This window comes from Diabrotica virgifera, chromosome 1 (genome assembly GCF_917563875.1).
Source record: "Diabrotica virgifera virgifera chromosome 1, PGI_DIABVI_V3a".
Lineage (NCBI taxonomy): Eukaryota > Metazoa > Arthropoda > Insecta > Coleoptera > Chrysomelidae > Diabrotica > Diabrotica virgifera.
The window spans coordinates 190,626,437-190,640,924 of record NC_065443.1 but is presented as its reverse complement, the minus strand read 5'-3'; the positions used below and the strand labels follow the sequence as shown (position 1 = coordinate 190,640,924).

At 31.6% G+C, this 14,488-nt stretch overlaps 1 protein-coding gene across 1 annotated transcript in view; it reads left to right on the top strand.

The window, feature by feature from the left end:
* Positions 1-14,488, top strand: part of LOC114329229 (uncharacterized) — a 1,335,969-nt gene that overhangs the window by 93,633 nt on the left and 1,227,848 nt on the right. The window lies entirely within an intron of this gene.

Genomic DNA, 14,488 nt, shown 5'->3' with positions numbered 1-14,488 from the left:
CGTCCATGGTATTTTTAGAATACGTCTGTGCAGCCACATTTCAAAGGCCTCCAAACGGTTAATGGTGGATATTTTTAATGTCCATGCTTCGACACCATACAAGAGGACTGACCAAATGTAGCATTTAATCATGCGCTTTCGAAGTTGAAGTTGCAAGGTATCATTACAGAAGAATGACCTCATTTTTAAAAATGTCGTGCGGGCTATCTCGATTCTACATTTTATCTCTTTATCTGGATCTAGTTGTTCAGTAATATGGCAACCAAGATATTTAAAACTGGGTACTCTTTGAATCATATGACCATCAACATATAACCGTGAATCTTGATGGGCCAAACGGCTAAATACCATGTACTTTGTTTTTGAACAGTTTATATTTAGGCCAAACTCTCTTCCCACTCTGTCAATGGCATTTAAAAGGTGTTGTAATCCATTCATATCATCACTTAAAATAACTGTATCGTCTGCATATCTGATTGTATTTATCAGAATTCCATTAACCTTCACACCCCATTCCAAATTATGCAGCGCTTCCTTAAATATTCTATCTGAATACACATTGAACAACAGTGGGGACAGTATACAACCCTGTCTGACGCCTCTTTGTATTTTGCATATTTCTGTTGATTTTCCATTTATGCAAGCTGTCGCTGTTTGACGCCAGTATAATTTTTCTATGATTCGTACATCTTGACTATCAACTCCTTTATCCTTTAGTATTTTAATTAATTTGTGATGTTGTACTCGATCAAAGGCCTTCTCATAGTCAATAAATACAGCAAAGACGTCTTTCCTTTGATCTCGGCATTTCTGCAATAACACATTTAGTGCAAAGAGTGCGTCCCGGGTTCCCAGTCCATTTCTGAAGCCAAATTGTGTTTCATCCTGGTCTTCTTCACATTTATCTCTGATTCTACTGTGGATGATACGTAGAAAGATTTTCAAGGTGTGGCTCATAAGGCTTATCATTCTATAGTCGCTACAGTTTTTCGGACGTTGTTTTTTTGGTAGGGTTATGAATTCGGACTTTAACCAATCTTCAGGGATATCACCAGTCGAATAAACATCATTGAAAAGTTTGACTAGTATTCCAATGTTTTCCTCATTTATGAGCTTTAACATTTCTGTAGGTATGTTGTCGGGACCAACGGCTTTATTGTTTTTTGCCAATTTTATAGCATGTTGTATTTCTGATTTTAGTATTTCTGGTCCTTCACCTTCATCTAAAGTGTCCAGTTCTTCGGGTCTATCATCATTATACAGTTCATTTATATAATTATACCAGGTAGTTCGGATTTCGTGTTCGTCTATTATCATTTTTCCCGACGAATCGGTTATAGTATGTGGAGTTTTCTTATAATAAAGACCAGCTACTTCTCTAACTTTTTTAAACATATTAAACGTATCATGTTTTTCATTCAACTTTTCTAATTCCTTGCATTTATCCTCCATCCATTTTTCTTTAGCTACCTTTATTTTTTGTTTAATTAGTTTTTGTTTTTCTTTGTATTCTGTTTTGTTATCTTTCAGTTTTCTTCTCTGCTCCATCAATTCCAGGATTTCATCAGTCATCCATTGTTGTTTTTTGTGCCTCTGCATCGTTGTCGTATATTTTTCCATTACTTTCCAGGTAAGATCTTTAAACGTGTTCCATATTTCTGTATTGTTTTCATTTGTTGAATTCTTTAGCTGCTTATTCAGGTCATTTTCTATTAGCGTTTTGTTGGATGCTGATATATGTAATTTTGGTGTTTTGGGGTTTTCTTCGACTTTTTTGAGCTTCACTTGGATGTCAGCTATTAGAGGGTTATGGTCTGAACCGATATCTGCACCAGGATATGTCGTTGATCTCTTGACACCATTCTTAAATCTCTTGTTTACTAGAATATAATCTATCTGATTTCTAATTATATGAAGCGAGTTATCTCCTGGTCCCATCCATGTATATAATCTTCTTTTGTGTAATTTGAACCATGTATTTGCACCATGCACTTAAAGTTATTATTATTATTAAATTAAATTTAGGGGCTCGAAAATGATGTAGTGCCTCGGGCCTGATTTGAAGTAAAATAGGCTCAAAATAGGTTCAAAATCCCGTATAATATTTTTACGTGAAATCGATTATTTTTTTTCTGACTAACTATTATTTGAGATTTCCAGATTAAGTATTACGCCTTTTTTTCTCAAAAGAAATCTAGATTCTTGAAACTTAAACGAATATTATATTTTTGGAGTCAGGTATTTTTCTTTTTAACAAAATCAATGGGAAAGTCCCCGTAGCTGGCTGTATACCATAGTTAAAAAACCATACTGAAGTAAAAACTTCTTTTGTATATTGGTATAAAAAGTTTTATTAAAAAACATAAAAGTCCTCCAAAAGGATTTGCAAAACGTTTTCAATCTGAATCAGATCATCCTCAGTGCGTTCTGCTTCACAAAAGAGTTGGTCTGTGTCCATTGAACTGGCAAGAACCACGAGTTCTTAACGAGCAGGGAACCATGTTGCCCTTTGAGCACTCCTAGCACATTTCATCTTGTAACATCGACTTGGAGTCGCTACAAATATCACTTAATTGTTATGTAAACCATTTATATCGATGTAACCTTTTTAAATAAGTTGCTAGCTTCTTTTGTGAAGCAGAACGCACTGAGGATGATCTGATTCAGATTGAAAACGTTTTGCAAATCCTTTTGGAGGACTTTTATGTTTTTTAATAAAACTTTTTATACCAATATACAAAAGAAGTTTTTACTTCAGTATGGTTTTCTTTTTAAATTATTTTAATAAGTTAAAAAAGTTTGTTGTTCTTCGATATTCTGCTAAAGCGGCTTATTCAATGTTACACCATTAATATAATAATATGCCCTTACAGTTAGCTTATAATAAAATATCGGCAATTGGTTTTCTAGATTTCTGCGTTATATTAATTGTCAATCAATGACGAAAGTTTGCAATGTTGCATACTTTAGGTGTGTGTAGCATTTTCTGTTTATCCTAGAAACGTAATTTCTACACTCAGGATATGAAGATTTTTAAGATAAATTGAAAATCAGTTCTACCATCGATCGTATACTATTGGGCAGCTGCACCTGTGTAATTTATAAAATAATTAAAACGTTGAACGCATTGTTGTAGCAACATGGTAGCAACCGCCTCCCGCCAAATTTGTCGCTAGCGGTCCATGAAACCGCACATTTTCTTGGATGAACTGCCATCGATAATGTCGTTCCATTTCTTTGTCTCAAAATAATCGAAGACTCAACCGCATAAAGATCATCTGGTTTGCCTAATTATTTCTCGATACAATCAGTCCATCTGCCACATTATATTTACTTTTTTTACTTATTTGGTTTGTTAAAAGGAAAATTATTTTACTTTTAAATGCAATACAGTGTATAGGCCACCGCGTTGCAATTAAATTTAATAGAAATTAAAATTTTTCGTTTTTTTTTATTGTCAAATAATGAGATAACATTATTCATACGTAATCAATCCAAAAGAATAACTTTTAGATAAAGTTGAAAATTATATAAATAGTCCACTCAGTCACGGTAAAATATTGCAAAACCTCAAAATTTTAAAGAACTACTAGATTCACATGAAATTTAGCATAAACATAGTTAACATGTAAAAAAAATGATTGTGCCGATGTGTGATTTTCCCCTGAAGGTGAGTTTCACACCTTCTCAGAGGTGAAAAAATATACGTTTAAAATAAGTCCAGAATTGGATAAACTGGCTAATTCTATGCAACTATTTAGTTTTTTCACTAAGTCAATACTTTTTGAGTTATTTGCGAGTGAATATGTTCATTTTTCAACAAAAAACCACATTTTAGACGGTTTTTCGCAAATACCTCAAAAAGTAAGTATTTTATCGAAAAAAATATTGTTAGAAAAAATATAGCTTATAAAAATTGAAAAAAAAATGGTGTTTATATGAATTCTGTTGATCAACTAGAAGCAGAGTTGTTGCTAATGAAAATTAAGGTCTTATTCGTCAAATTCCAAATCAAATATTTCAACGTGAAATGGTCAAAAAATCAGGCTGTTCTCGGGGAAAAATCATTACAACTTTTTTGGAGAGTTTAAAAAAGATTTAGTTTTGTATTTTAAAATAGTTTCTAATATCAAAAGTAGGTAAGTAAGTTTCGCTCAAAATAATGTTAGTATCTTGTTTGTGGTAAAAAAATCGTGATATTCACCCCCGAATTAGCATACTAAATGATATTACTCTTTACCGCTTCAAAACTTTGTATACTTTACTTATATGTATTGTTTATAATGTGGTCTGTATGTTTCATCGGTTCAAAGTGCTTATTTTTGAAAAGGATGTAGTTAAAAGGGCTTGAACGAGTCACTAATCACGAGTGTATGCAAATTTTGAACATCTATATCGTAACCAATTTTTCTCACAATAAAGAAAAAATCCAACATATTCAAAAAAGAAAACCTCTCTTTGAGATTTTTGGCATCACCAATAATGTTTAAGTTATTTTGAAAAAGCGGAATTTTTTTCAAAATTAAAAAAATAATTTAAAACCAAATTTCTTTAAAACCGAGCACTTTGAAGCTATAAGTATTTAAGTACAGCGATCATATAAACAATGCAATAACTTCGATGAAGGTAATTTCATTTCGCGAAAGAAGCGGTAACGATTAATTTCATTTGAGATGCTTAATTAGGGAGCAATTTTCACGTTTTTTTTTACCAAAAAAGGGATTTTATTTTGAACGTAACTTACTTTAGAAACTTAAAAAAAAACAAAAATCAAGCTTTTTAAACGCTTTAAAAAATTTGTAATTCGTTGTTTTCGCCAAAAAGTGTTTCAATTTTTGATTATTTTTTTGTTAAAATATTCGATTTGGAATTTTACGAATAAGAGCCAATTTTTCATAAGATACAACTCTGCTTCTACTGTGTCTACAGACTTCATAATATATAGGTACACACAATTTCTTTTACTTTTTAATAAGCTATCGTTTTGCGAAAAATATGTTTTAGACAAAGTACTTACTTTTTGAGTTTTTTACGAAAAACCGTCTGAGAACGTGTTTTTGACTCAGTTAAAAAACAGTACAAAACAGAAGTTGCTTAGAATTAGTCACTTTATCCAATTCTGGACTTATTTTGAACGTATATTTTTTCCTCTCCATCCCCAACTCATCCCCAGGGCACTCATTGGGCACAATACCACTTTTTTATTTTACATGTTAACTATGTGTGTGCCAAAGTTCATGTCAATCCAAGCCATTCTTTTAAATTTACAGCAAAACCGTGAGTAAATGGACTAACATAGAGGTACTGCAACAATACGTTGTGAAATAAAAAGAGACGAAACTATTAGAGGTGTAAAATTATCGATAGGAACTTACAAATTTATATTACATTACACATAGTTTTCCACCTTTAGAAGTCTGTGATAGGAGAATTTTATAAAATTCACCTGTTACATTGTTAAATGTTGTCATATCCCTCCGATACGTCTAAAGGTGGGAAACTATATTATAATATACGTACAAAATATAGATTCAAGTATAGTCCTGAAAGAATCAGATAGTAAAAAGAGAAAAATCAAAGAAGCGGCTCTAATTATGCTAAATGAAACCAATTGTGTCGCAAATTCCTCGGTAGAATGCAGTAAGATGTGGTTACCCATACTGAAAGAGGAAGTCAATAGAAAGAAAATACCACGATTAGTAAGTCAATAACATATCGAGTTAATACAAATTTTATATTTTAGTATTACTCATTGTATATCTATGTATTATTAATATTATTTATAATTTAAACATAATAAAGTCAGAATTTAGTATTAGTTTTTTGAAAGTAAATTAAATGTAAGACCAAATACTTACGATGTCAAGATAGTATCACGAGGTTTTTTCCTGGTTTTCCCTTGTGATTTATTATGAAATCTCTAACGCGAGAATTTTACTGTCATCGTTGCATTTGGTTGTCTTTTTAAAGACAGATCACATGCTATGATTTTTTTGTGACGGATATTCTTGAGTTGGGATTGATTTCATGTAATCGAATGAACTATCTTTTAGTAAAGTCGTCCCAGGAACGCAACTCATAAATATTGGCGGTATCATTTTAAAGTCTTCTACTTTAAAATGTATAATATACGTCTGAATTGAAAATATAAATGAGTCAGATTAAATAAATTATTAGAAGAATTTTTTTACTTAGCAACAACATTTTTGTTTATTTTAGTAGTATTTTGTATTTTGACAACGAAACCCGATTTGGGTTTCGAAACGTTAATAAAATTATTTTTTTTGTTAAATTGTGGCTTATTTCCCATTAAAAGTAATTGTCTACTAGTTTCATCTCTTTTATTTCACAACTTATTATGTGTTCCATCTTTTGCGTTATTTTGCCAGTTCTTAGCTCACTCATCACTGTATAACATAGTCCAAGTAATGAAGCTTAAAATAGGACAAAACCTCGCAATTTTTATGGAATGGATCGATTTGCTTGAAAATTTGAGAATAGGTAGTGGATAATCCAAGAATCAAAATCTATATGATGCCGAAAGGCGCTTTTATCATGGGGGTAGTTGCCACCCCATCTAGGGGTGGAAATTTTTTATTATATTTTGACCGCAAAAGTTGGTAAAAACATTCATTATAAGCAAAAAACGTTCTCTACATTTTTTTGATATAATTTATAGTTTTCGATTTATTCGCTATCGAAAGTGTTTGATATCGAAAAAATCAATGTTTTTAATACGTTTTTGCTAATAACTCCAAAAGTTTTCGTTTTATCAAAACAACTTTACTTAACAAAAATGTACCTTTTAAAAAAATAAGCAAAACCGTCTTTTCTAATTTTCTTTAAGACTAATAGTAATCGAGCTATACTTTATTATATGTTAGCTCTTCTTCGTCAAATGCTAAATATTGTAGTTTCAAAGTCAAAAGACGGGAAAACTATGCGTTTTTCGAGGATATTTTGTTTAAACTAATTTAAAGTACCTAAAAATATATATCTCCAGAAACAAAAAAAGTCTCTAGCTCAATAATTAAGTGACTTATAATGAAAATAATGCCAGTTCCTATTTTTTTCAGCGAACAAGTGATCGGAAGCAACCTCCTAATCACCACCCTAATTAAAATTAGTCATTGACCTTATTTGGTCTTCTTTATTTATGAATTATTAATAGGTTCTAGAAGATTGACTGGCTTAGAGTGATTAGTTTTTAAAAAAATGAAGTTAAAAGCGAATGACGAATTTTTGTAATTTGGAAAAAATAGCCTTATCTTCAGAATAGAAATATTAGCATCAGATATACAAAAAAATGTTTAAATATGAAATTGCAGCTTATTTAATTCCAAAGAACCAGGTTTGCAAAATAAAAAATTGATTGAGCTATTGACAATTAACACTGACTTGTAATAACATGGAAAGACCACCACCTTTACCAACCCTTTCAAAGTCGCCTCTTTTTGCGACTAAGGGTTGTAAACAGATTTAATATTAATAGGCTTAGAGATCTTGTAAATACATACAAAATTGTTTTTTACCAAACTTTCTAAGATAAAAAATAAAAAAGTTACGGTTAAAATATCAATATATTTTCTTGAAAAAAAAAGGAGAAATCCAATTGGAAACATAATAATGTATGTTGACGGTGTTTTTAGTCATTGGCCTTATTCGCCAATAGATTCTAGAAATTTGACTGGCTTAAAATGATATATAATAACAAATTTTTGTAGTTTGGTAAAAATGCCATTTTCGTCAGAATAGAAATATTAACATCGAAGATACGAAAAAATGTTTCCATATGAAATTGTAGGTTATTTAATTCACAAGAACTTGGTTTGAAAAAAAATTTTCTACAGCAAAAATTGAGCGAATCGTAAATGAGTATTGTCGAAAAACACTGATTTTTTCGGTATAAAACTAACACTTTCGATAGCGAATAAATCGAAAACTATTAATTTTATCAAAAAAATGTAGAGAACATGTTTTGCTTATAATGAATGTTTTATCAACTTTTTCGGTCAGAATATAATAAAAATTTGCACTCCCGAGATGGGGTGGCAACCACCACTATGGTAAAAGCGCCTTTCGGCATCATATAGATTTTGATCCTTGGACTATCCGCTACTTATTCTCAAATTTTCAAGCAAATCGATCCATTCTGTAGAAATTGCGAGGTGAAAAGCTTCGGTTCCTGGATTAACATCAAATGTAAAAAAGTGGAGTCACTATTGTTAAATTGTTTATTTGTTCAACAGTAAAATGACATATCAGTCATGTAACTATAAAACGACATGTGAGATGACAATTATTTTATTTTTGAATATTCGACCAATCTCAAGTCGAATCTTAAATTCAAATCTGAACGATCAGTTTGGTAGGGACGAAGAAACGATTATATTAACTAATCATATTAAGAGGATCGGTACGTATTTTTGGCTGCAATGCTATTCAAATGGGGATTCATTTTTTTCGAATCCTGAGAAAACTAATAATTATTTTTGAAAAATTTAAACGCAGAATGAAAGATTACGTTATTAGCGAGGGCCGAAAGTCCCTGAGAACTTCTATAATGTTTATTTTAATAAGTTACAGGGGTGAAAAACTAAGAGAAAATGTAGTGTGATTTTTAATTTCAAATATCTCATTCGAAAGAAACTTCTTATATATTCTAAGGGACTTCCGGCCCTCGATAATAATTTAGTCTTTCATTTTGTGTTTAAATTTTTTAAAAACATTTATTAGTTTTTTCAGGATTCGAAAAAAATGGACACCATGTCCGTAGAAATCGAACATTCGCTATCTTTGTCATACAACGCACTCATTCGAATATAATGTTATGACAAGACTCAAGACAGTGACAAGTAGAGATGTGTCCGAGCCGCTATTTTGATACAGCAGTTCATTCTGCTACTGCTTTTTAACGCTTTTACGATGATAATAAAATCAATCAAAGAGTTGCTTATTAAATAGTATTGATAGTGTATTTGATAAATAATAATTGATTTAAGGCGTACAATTAATAAAAAGTTATTTATTGTTTATATATTATTTATGGAAAATCCAAATATTTCAAGTCATTAAAGTTCAAATAAAAGTATTATTTTATAAGAGTTTGTTCCGATAACCGTAAATAGGTACGAGTTTAGCTATAAAGTAAAGTGCCCATGGTGGCATAAAATGTAGTAAATGCTAATGCTTCAAGTACGTACTACATTTTTGAAGATTTCACTACACTTAAAAATCATTTGCTTTTCTCCGTAGTATTTGCTACTATTTACCAGCCTACATAGAAGAATGTACTACGCTTTTGAAGTATGTGCTTGTTTAGTAGTATTTTGCTTAAGTTTAAGTGAAGTTGGTGGATGGACGTCTTCGACGTAGGTATTTTTTTATTACAATATGGCAGCATTTATAAATGTGTGTCATAGAAAAATTTACAAATTAAGAAGAAGATTCTTAATTTTTGGGGTCATTCTTTTATCAAATACAATTTAATAATTGTGAAGAAGATTATAACAAATAACAATTATTCATTTTTATCCTCGCGTAACTCTTTTTGTCGCTTCGGATCTGAGTCACTCATTTTTACTCATGTATGTTCTTTTCATGGGCATTTTTCAGTGCGTCACAAATGATAGAATAAAAGGTAAGTCCGTGATAATATACATTTTAGTGACATGACATTTTAGTTAAATCTTACAGTTGTCACATTTTATTTGCAATTTGGCATAAAAACAAATCAATTTTGTTTATTGCATTTATAAAATGGTATTTTCTTTGATTTGTATAGTCCTATAAATTGTTCAGATTAAATTCGTAGATACATTATATAATTCGCAAATTATTTTATTTTTGATTATGGCGCCATCTATTGACAACTAGAATAAATGTTATAAATGTCACCGACGAAATGTAATCACCAACGGGGGTTTTTTTCTGTCACATACAATTTAATGCGTTAGAAATAAATCGAAAAACTGTGACGCACTAAAAGCTCCTCATGAGAAAAGCATACAATTCTAATAATTTGGTACGTAAAAATGTGAATTCACAAATCACAAGCACATGGAAAACTAATCCCATCACGATTGGTGTAATGCAGACACGGCTGGCGCTATGCTTTGTAGTGATCATAGTAATAAATCATTTGATGTGATCATTTGATATGACCACAAACATATCTACAATCGGCAAAAACTTCCAACAATCCAACATATAGTTTAGTACTTTAAACGAGAATAAAATTTAATACGAAAATTATTGATTTACCGATAGATTTTATAGATCATATTTTCACTATAAATTTAAATTTAAAATTAATTTGAAAAATACAAAAGTAATTAATTTGATTTATGTAAAAAATGTACTTACTTCAATTGAGCTAACCGTCTACTTCGCTTTTCAGTAACACATTTCTTGTAACAACGTCCCATATTTTAATTTGCGCAAATAAAGAAATAAAGTCTTTATAAATTAATTGAGTAATACTACATTTATACAACGCAGTTCTTCACATGTTGAAACCTTATCTAAGCTTTCCAAGGTAACAGGACATTATTAAAATAACTTTACAAATTTTTTTCTTTTTCGACTATTTGTATAGTCTATAAATAATGGTAACCACTGAATACATAATTAGTGAAAAAATTATCCTATCATTTATACAAGTAAAGGTTATCCAAGAACATTCAAAAACTGAACGAAACCGAAATAGCCATCTCTACCTTTCTAATGAAAATGTCACTGTCAACCTAATGTTTACATCTGCAGTTTCCATACCAGTGAGAATTTTACTACACGTAATTTGCCGTGTAAAGACAGAAAAAGTAGGGATAGCCGTAAAATATTTGCGAATTATGTACCCATAGCCTTAATTAAATGTAAAGAAAAATGTGAAAATATATTTTTGACACTTCTGGATGTAGTTTTGGTGTTTTGATGTTCACATGGAGGTGTTGTTGATGACCATGGAGTATGGAGACTTCACATGGAAAAGTTGTTGGTACCAAAGGTGACATTATGGTACTGCATCTGTCCCATATTTGATGCACCACGTGGAAAAGGGGGCAAGCAAAATTAAATACGGAGAATAACTACAAGAGAGTTTGTGTTAGAGACCACATACATTTTAAATATTGCGTTGCCATGAAGTTATAGTATAGAACAGTGGTTCCCAACGAAGGCGGTACCGCCCATCGGTGGGCGTTGAAGAGAGATGGCTTTTTGGGTCCAAGGAAAATTTGGGGGCGTTGAGGAGCAGCTGCCGCCCCCCTAAAGTAACTCATTGCTTCTTTGCTTCTAACAACTTTGCTTTTCGCTTCTCACACAGAAATAGAGAAGGTGAATCCGAAAATATAAACGAAATGCACAAAACGCATTTTGGTTATGCACCGTGCAATTTTTTATTTATCACTCAGTCCAACACTGCAACCATTTCGACGTTGCAGTCGAACGTTTCAGTTTGGTTAGTATAATTCCACTTCCAGTAGAACCTTTCTGCTTTAAGGGAATTTTGGCTCCTCCTTCGCGCAGCGGCATGGTCAGGCATAACTTAATCATTCGAGATTGTTTCGCTAAAGCAGGGTGGTGAATTTTCTGTGTGTTATTTGCAGAAAGTTGCAGTGCATTTATTAGAAATATGTAATACATATTTGTCACAAAGGTAAGTATCTACGTGGCATTTATATCACTTACTATAATTCTTTATTATTTTTCCCTATCGTAATTTACGAATATTTGTAAAAATGTAATAAATCTAAATTTGTTTCCTTATATGTATAGTTATTGTAAAATATTCAAAAATACCAACTTGCACAAACTGGATCAAAGTAAAAAGTTAATTAGGACCTACCTACACTGAGAGAAGAATTGGGGAACAAGTACAAAAAATCTTAATAAAATTTACTATACTGAATAGTAATCTGATCATAGACTGCCAAAAATAAACTATTTACTGAATATAAAGTTATTTTTATAATATGTGTACAGTATGGTAATTTTTAATAAGTTGTTTTGTAATTTTTCCTCAAATTCTTCTCTTAGTGTATATTTATTTACTTGTGGCATGTTTTAAATTTCTCGACTACTTGCTTGGATATTCCGCCACTCTGAAATATTGATTTTGCTAACTAAAAAAATATTTAAAAGTTTATTATTTAAAATTATCAAAGCGGTGGCTACAGCATATTTATTTTTACAGATATGCCTACAGTATGTCCGATCCAAAGAAAAAGTGCAGACAATACAATGTCGAATATTTGAAGTATGGTTTTATTCAGTCGTCTTCTAATAAGGCATTACCAATGTGTTTAATTTGCCAGAGAGTTTTCTCAAATGAAGCCATGAAACCTTCACGATTACAAGAACATTTGACCAAAATACATCCCGACAGAAAAGACAGAAATTTATCATATTTTGAAATGCTCAAAAAACAACATTTCAAACGTCCAACTTTAGCTAGTATCTTTTCAGCAGCATCAAAGCAAGACGATGATGGGCTACGTGCTTCTTATAACATTTCCTTACTTATAGCTAAATCAGGAGAACCCCATACTATTGGCGAAGAATTAATACTGCCAGCTGTAAGTGAAGTTTTGCGGACTGTACTGCACCATTCGGCATCTGATATTATTAAAAAAATTCCATTAAGCAATAATACGGTACAGAGACGAATTGACGAAATATCTGAGGATGTCGAGCGTTCTCTAACTGATTATTTAAAGACTACTGAGTTTTCTTTGAAGCTTGATGAATCAACTCTGCCAAACAATGAGTCTTTATTTCTTGCGTACGTTCGCTTCATAAAAAGTGAAAAAATCTGTCAAGAACTGTTATTTGTAAGAACACTGGTAACAGATACTAAAGGCAAATCGATATTTGATGTTCTGGAACACTATTTTACAGATAAAGGTATACCTCTGGAAAATGTCATAACTGTTGCTACAGATGGTGCTCCGACAATGGTTGGACGACACCGCGGACTGATAGCATATTTGAAAAAAGCGGTACCAAATATACTCGCCGTGCATTGTGTAATTCACAGACAGCATTTAGTTGCAAAAAATCTTAGTGATCGCCTTCATTGTTCACTACAATATGTAATTACTGCAGTTAACAAGATCAGAAGCAGTGCTCTCAATGATAGATTGTTTAGAAAACTGTGTGATGAAAACGACGAGAATTTTAATCGTTTATTGTTGCACACAGAAGTTCGATGGCTTTCGAAGGGTACCTGTCTAAAAAGATTTTATGATCTCTTTGACTCAGTTTTAGAGTTTTTTGAAAGCAAAGATGATTCTTTGAGAGACAATTTATTAAAAATTTAAGAGCGATATTGCTTATTTAACTGATTTATACGATAAATTTAATGAAACAAACCTACAGCTACAAGGTGATAATTTGAATTTGATCAAAGCAAAAGGAACTATTTCCTCGTTCGTGTCAAAACTTAATTTCTATAGGCAAAATTTGGGTCGGAGACAATTTCATCAGTTTCAAAATCTTTCCTGTGTGGAGACAAATGATGAAGACATTCTGGTATATTGCCAGCACTTGGAAGCACTTCAAGAAGATTTTAGGAATAGATTTCAGGATATCCTTGGTCTGATTATTCCAGATTGGGTGCTAGAACCGTTCTCAAGTTTAGAAACAGCAGAATTATCACTACAGGAGGAATTGATAGAATTGTCAACAAATGAAGAGTTGAAAGTGAAATTTAAAAATGGATATCAAGAATTTTGGCTGCAATGTCAAATTTCAGTATTATATCCGGCTTTATGGGCTGCATCAAAGAAGTTTTTCATTGCCTTTCCTTCATCGTATTTAGCCGAAAGAGGATTTAGCATAGTCAGCAATTTATTAATAAAGAAGAGAAATAGACTGTCCATAGTGGAGCGCGGTGATTTAAGATTGCTGATGACAAGTATGGAACCAAATATTGACAGATTACTATCATTACATCAAGCTCAGCCTTCTCATTAAAAATGTTATATTATTATTGTATTGTTTTTTGTGATATGTATTTAAGTTAAAGTTTGATCAATACATGAATACTGTATTTTTGAATAAAACATTTTTTTTTTAATTTGTTGTTGCTTGGATTAGTTAAGGGGCCGTCGAATCATATTTAAGGTAGCCTTTGACCCAAAAAAGGTAAAACAATTGTGAATGAAAGTGCGTTACTAATTTTAAGAATGGAAGAGTTTTTTAAGGGGGGCGTTAAGTATTTTGTTTTTGGAAAAATGGGCGGTAGGCCGAAAAAGGTTGGGAACCACTGGTATAGAAGATTAACAAACATAAAATCCAAATATATAAAAAAGTAGTTATACCTGGATCCCGCGTACCAAAAAAAGTTGATTAATAGCAAACTGAAAATTTGTTAATAGCTTAACGGTGTCTAGTCGGCCAAACATTGATGTATGGGAACACTGGGAACAGAGGAAGTTTTAATTGTGGAACGTGATTTTAATTGTGGAACGTGTCATCCTGACAGGTT